General features: G+C 35.6%; 1 protein-coding gene and 1 pseudogene across 2 annotated transcripts in view; one reads left to right on the top strand and one right to left on the bottom strand.

Moving 5' to 3' along the window:
• Naaladl2 (N-acetylated alpha-linked acidic dipeptidase like 2) overlaps positions 1–6,139 on the bottom strand; it is a 577,651-nt gene that overhangs the window by 124,794 nt on the left and 446,718 nt on the right. The window lies entirely within an intron of this gene.
• The window catches only part of LOC105742476, a 21,179-nt pseudogene continuing 15,112 nt past the window's right edge, over positions 73–6,139 (top strand).

A 6,139-nucleotide genomic window follows, 5' to 3' on the forward strand; every position in this document is an offset into this window, starting at 1 on the left:
TTAGGAAAGCGTGGGGAGCTTATCAATTTCAATTTGGGTGTTCAGAAAGGATTCAAAGGAAAAGTACAACGGATGGGAAACAGACTGCAAGTCTCATGGCGAAAGGACCTGGCTGTTTCCCCTACTTCACCCCCCATGTCCTCAGATTATTTGCCCAGAGTGTACACAATTAAGGCCTGCTGGATGCATGCATGGCTAAGGGGTGTGGCAGAAAATGATCCTGAGCAGGTAGAACACATCCAAAACACAATATACCCATCTGCCTTCCTTTTCAATATTTCAGTTCTAATCTTTTTATCATTTGTTACCTCTGATTGTAGTTTGAGGAATTGGTCATACAAGAGCAAGTACAGAGACTCCAAAAATGTTAGCCAGTGCTCACAATGGTTTTCAAAGTCCCTCCTGAGGGGTAAACCAAGGCCTGTTAACCTCTGTGGCTGTCAGTATAGAAGGTTGGTGTAAACTCATTTATTCCAACCTACTTTAATTGATATACTCTCAATACTAACATCATGTTTTCCACTCATGCCAGTTAATACTGTTCTCTCCTGAGTAACTGATATTATTGAGTTTTGCTGTTTATCTTACACGAGTTGGTTGCCTAACTACACATATGAGTTCACTCCATGGAGAGCTCCTTAGATGTCAAAAAGGTACAAAAATTACTTCTTTTCTTTAAAATAAATGACATTTTCAATCTGGTTTCTCTTCTCGTTTCTTTACTACTCTTAATTGAGGGAGCAAGTAGGAAACAAATGAAAACAACAATATGTAAGGAAAAAATCCACCCTAGATTTACATACATCATATGTTCCTTAGAAGCTATAGATAGATAAGATAGACAGACAGACAGATACTGATCAATATTAACTTGGATGAGTGGAAAACAAGATGTAGTATTGAGAATATATCATGAAATATTAAAGTGGGCTGGAATAAAAGAATTCACACCAAGCTTCTATAATGATAGCTAGAGAAGTTAACAGCAAACATATTTACTAATATCAACCTTATATCCTTTTCTAAATGTCTCATAATGATGCATTATTTATCATTTGAATAAAATATAGATGTTTTCTAATAAGTTTATACAAACTAGGTAGAACAATGTGTGTTTTACATATATATATGTACATATTTTCATATATCTTTCAATATATATGAGGAAAGGAATTGTCGATTTTTTTTTTCTTTTTTGGTTATATTATTTAACTTTGCTTTCACGAATATATGTTTATTTTGTGAATTAGAAAAAATAATAAAAATTATTTTTTAAATGTTTTATAAATGAACTTAGTAGTTGTGCCAAAAATTGATTGGATTTTAAAAGAAAGTGCCACTGTACATGGCAAAATACACAATCACATTTTTAACCTTTTCTATAACACGTGTTTCTGCACAGTGTTTGCCTTATGGACTTGAGTAAAACTGGAGATGTCTGGCAAAATGCCAAGATCAGAACCTGTTTTACATTTAAATTTCTGCATCATTGAAAGTGGAATGTTGCAGACTATTGTTGAGAACAAACACAGTCTTTGCTCTGTCTCGTGTACATTCATGAATCATTGAATTTCCTTCCCAAGTGTGTGTGCAGCTGCCCCTGTGGTGCTCACCCAAAGCTTGTACAAACCAAAAGGTGCGATGAAGCATTGAGAGAGAACTGTGTAGCCCTGCCATGTGGGCCCAAATAGGTGAATTGAAAAATAAGTCAATTTATCATATAATAGAAAGAAAAAATATCAGTGCTATGGACCCAGGAGGCTTTATACTATGCAGGTAAGGAGAGTTGTTACAGTGATGGTAAATGAAGACACACAAAGCTAGCCATTTCACCTGCTCTCCATTCATGAGTAGGATATTATGTTTTGCACTCTTATCCTTATTCCTGTCTTCCTTCCATTTCACATTTATTTGTTTTTATTTGGCTGTAGCAATTTTCGTTCATGTTACATTTCTATATTTTGCTTATCCATGTGAATTACTTAAAAGCTTATATATCTACCCTATTGCATTTAAAAGTAATCTCACATTAAAAAATAAAAACCATCTTTGGATGGTAAAAAACCAACAAACACATTTGCTAACACTGACTTTATATCTTTTTCTAAACATCTCATAATAATGCATTATTCATCATTTCAATGAAAGATAAATATTTTCTAATGAGTTTATACAAACTAGGCAGAACAACATGTGTGGTCAATTTCAACTTTTCATGATGTTTAAACTTTCAAAAGTAGAATACTGATTATTTTTTAAATCATTTCAACCTATTCTTTTATATCATCTATTCTTATAATATCACCTTCATTTTATCTATATTTTAAGCATAGCATAAAAGTTTGCCTATTTCATTGAACTAAATTTAGAATAACTCACTCAGACAATTCCAGAAAAAAAAAGATTATATAGATATAGTGTGCAATAGATCTACTTTCCAAAGCTCTGAATACAGAAGTGGCCAGTTTATGACAATGCTCTTCATCGAGATTCATTTTCAATTCAACAGCATCATTTGAATAGTTTACAAATCAGTGCTTATGTACACTCAGAAAATGTCTTGATAAAGGAAATGTAAAGACTTCTTTTAAAATGTTTTCAAATTATATGGCTATTCCAGCTTACCTACAGAGATGCAAAAAGCAATAAGTTATCCAGTCAACGTACTGACATGAAAAAGCAATTTGAAGACAGGGCCTCTTTCATGACGGTTATTTTTTGACAAAGTTTCTTTAGAAAATGAAATCAAGTCAAGCAGTTTGAATATCCTAGAATATTAATTTTCCTGTTAAGTGCTGATTCCTGGTGAGAACTGCACAGTTAGTTGGCAAACAGAAGGAAGATGTAGTACAACTTTAGGCTTCTATTTATCTACTCAAGAATCACAAATAATTTGAATTAGTTATGTATGATAAAAGGTGCCATCAATCAAAGCTGAAGGGAAAAGACATCTAGTATAGTTATACAAACATGACAAATGATGCCCTTCTTTTGTAACTCTGAAAATTAAACACTAATATAGTTTTAACCCATAGTCTGCATTATTTCCGAGACTTACGGAAAAACAGCAGTCCAATGCAGTACAACTTTGCAACATGCTCTAGTTGGAAACGAGAGGGCAGCAAACCTTGTGGATAAATATAAGGAGGGCTGTCATTGGCAAAAGGATGATGGGCACTTAATTAAAACAAAGAGGCAATCTGATGCCAAGAAAGAAAATGAATCACCTTTTCTCCAAACCCAGCTTTCATTTTACACGTATTTGAACATACATATGAACTTACAGCAAATGAAAGGCATTCAATAAGTTCAGTGACAACAGCAAGAGCCATCTAATACTCTTAAATCATAAAGTTTTTTTTTAAAAACATGGTGAAATTACGTAATAGAGTTACTATGGTAAAGGAGAGGACAAAGATGTCTAAGAGAATGTCACGCCCTAATATGAAGCTTGTTAAAAAATATTGTTGAAAGTTAAGGTAGGGGCTGGTGAGATGGCTCAGTGGTCTAAAACACCTACTTAGAACAAGCTTAGCAAAGCACAGGGACCAAGGTTCAATCCCCCAGCACCACATGCCAGCCAGCCCCGCCCCCTGGTGGGCTGAGCTGGCCACACACACAAATAAATAAATAAAATTTAAAAAAAAATTTAAAAAAAGAAAGTTAAGGTAGTGAGAAGTATGTTCAATGAACAGTCCTGGATAAACTGGCAGATAAACTTAGACACCATCAATATGATTGCAATAACTCATTAAGAGCCACAGAGTGACAAATGATCTCACTTTTTTCATGACGTGGATACCAAATAGGCCATATAAAGAGACCTTCAGTGCTCTGCACTTGCTGTAGGATATACGGCAAAGGAAGAAAAACAATTGTCCACCCACCACACATTGGTTCTTTTTCACTATGTAGCATTTCCGCACAATATTTTAAGATGAGTGATTGATTTGTAAGTTGAACAAGTTTTGGTGGAAGACAGTCACCAACTCTGATAACTCCTTGTCATGACAACAGTGCTCTCACCCAGTCTCTGTCTCACAATTTAAATTCTGGGGCTGGGGAAATGGCTCAGTAGAATAAGTGCTTCCCTGGCAAGCGCGAGGGTCTGAGTTCAATCCCCGGTTCCACCGTCCCCCACCCCCCCAAAAAAGAATTTAAATTTGGTGCCAAACATAGAAAAGTTTTGGTACTTACTTTTGTAATTCTGAGGGTTTTAAACCTTTCCTTGGCATTGGGAGTAGTATTATGAAACGAAGTTGTTTTGTGGCTTCTGCTTAATACTCTGTACAGCAGTGTGTTCCGTGCTTATGCTCTAAGGCCCCTTCTTCAGTATTCATGCTGACTTCCTGGGCAGTTAAGTGACTGTCCTTTACACTCCTTTTTCTCTTAAGTTAGCAATAAGCAATTTCTGCTGTTTGCACACACGAATTCAGACACCAGCTTTATGATGCCTAATTATTGCTTTGAAGACAGTGAAGAACATACATAGGCAAATGTTAAATATTAATTTTGGTGGTTGTCATATAATTAAAAATTACAGCTTTTGTTTGCATTTTTTAAATAAGTTTTGCACACATTTGGCACGATTTAATGAGTATTCAACCAAAATAGCCAATTTAAATTATTTTAATTCACTGTCATGTTCAAAGAAATCCAAATATAAATTTATTGATAAATAACCCTTGCAAACATGTATGAATGTCTGGCTAACGATAGGAAAATAACTTAATATTACTATGAATTTTTTTTCAGAATTTTTCTTTCATAAGAAGTCAAAAATCTTTCCACTTTGAAACCTTTAAAGAATGTTCAGATCACAATTCCTTCTCTTCATCACAAATACTTTTAAATTTAACAATATTTTTTGGAGCTCATCAGTAATTAAGTATTTTCTACCCTTTCTCAAGTATATAAAATTAGAAATATTGTTCAAATTGAATTTGTTAAATACTAAAGTGTCTGTTTCCCTCTTCCAGTATTAATTTCATGTCTTACACTAAATGTGTCCATATACGTAGTTAGTATTCAGATCATTGTGCCTAACGGTTGAGGAGAATTTCTTGGCTTTTGAGTTAAAGGTATGTATTGTCTCAGCACTGACCATAGCAAACCACACTCTGGAGCTGTGATCAGAAATCAGTGCATGTAAGTAGTTCTGCAGGGGACACTAATGAGTTAGGAACCAGTGACCTTGCCCCAACTCTCATTTTGTAAAAGAAAAAACATCTAAAAAATATGAAACCTGAAATCAGAATTATTGAGGGGAAATAACAAAGAGTCTACACAAGGCATTATGATTTCTAAAATTATGCTAAATATGAAGACAGTCTTTAATTTCTGTCGTTGTTCTGTTGGCTTCTTTTTTCTCTCTCATCCTGTTTGTTTTGATGAAGCCAAACGCACATCTCTATTTTTGCTTCATTTATTTTTCTTCTTTAATTTTTTTATTTTAATTTTTATTTTGTATTTTAGGACAGGGTATACAGGGTGTACAGAGTCTCACTGCATAGATTGGACTCGTAGTGATCCTCCTGTTTACAGCCTCCCAAGTTCTGGGATTACAGGCACATGTCACCATGCCCAGTCTCAATCACCATCTCAATGTGTCCCAGGGGTGGGGCCAGCACAGCAGGCCCGGAAATTGAACTCCCAGCCCCTGAGTCTTCCTAAGTAGGCACTTTAATCCACTGAGCTATTTGGCCAGCCTTATCTTCTGATAATGTGCTAAAATAAAGCTACCCCTAGATGACTTTGAAGTAAGTCTGGAATCCAGAATTTCTACCCTCTAGTCCTCAGACATTTCCAAAGCCTCTCCTTACCTTACAACCGCACTGTGCCATCTCACTAAGCTCTAGTGTTCAGGGCACCAGCCCATCCGTCACAGTGAGGTGTCTGTGTTGAATGCAGTACAATGAGCCACAGTTTCCTTGTGTTTGTGCTTAAGGTCAAACCTGTTCTCATTTTGAGACAGAAGTGTTTCCTTCCTCTAGATGAAACCATTAAGTCAGTACTTTGATGTGCATCAAGAGCACATGACTGTGAAATAGTAAACATGAAGACTCAGCAGGACTGCACATGAGGACACAGCAACACACTGTGACTGAAGACACAGATGACCGCACCTCACCTCGCTCCA

Source organism: Octodon degus, unplaced genomic scaffold, assembly GCF_000260255.1.
Source record: "Octodon degus isolate 3935 unplaced genomic scaffold, OctDeg1.0 scaffold00055, whole genome shotgun sequence".
NCBI classification, from domain to species: Eukaryota; Metazoa; Chordata; class Mammalia; order Rodentia; family Octodontidae; genus Octodon; species Octodon degus.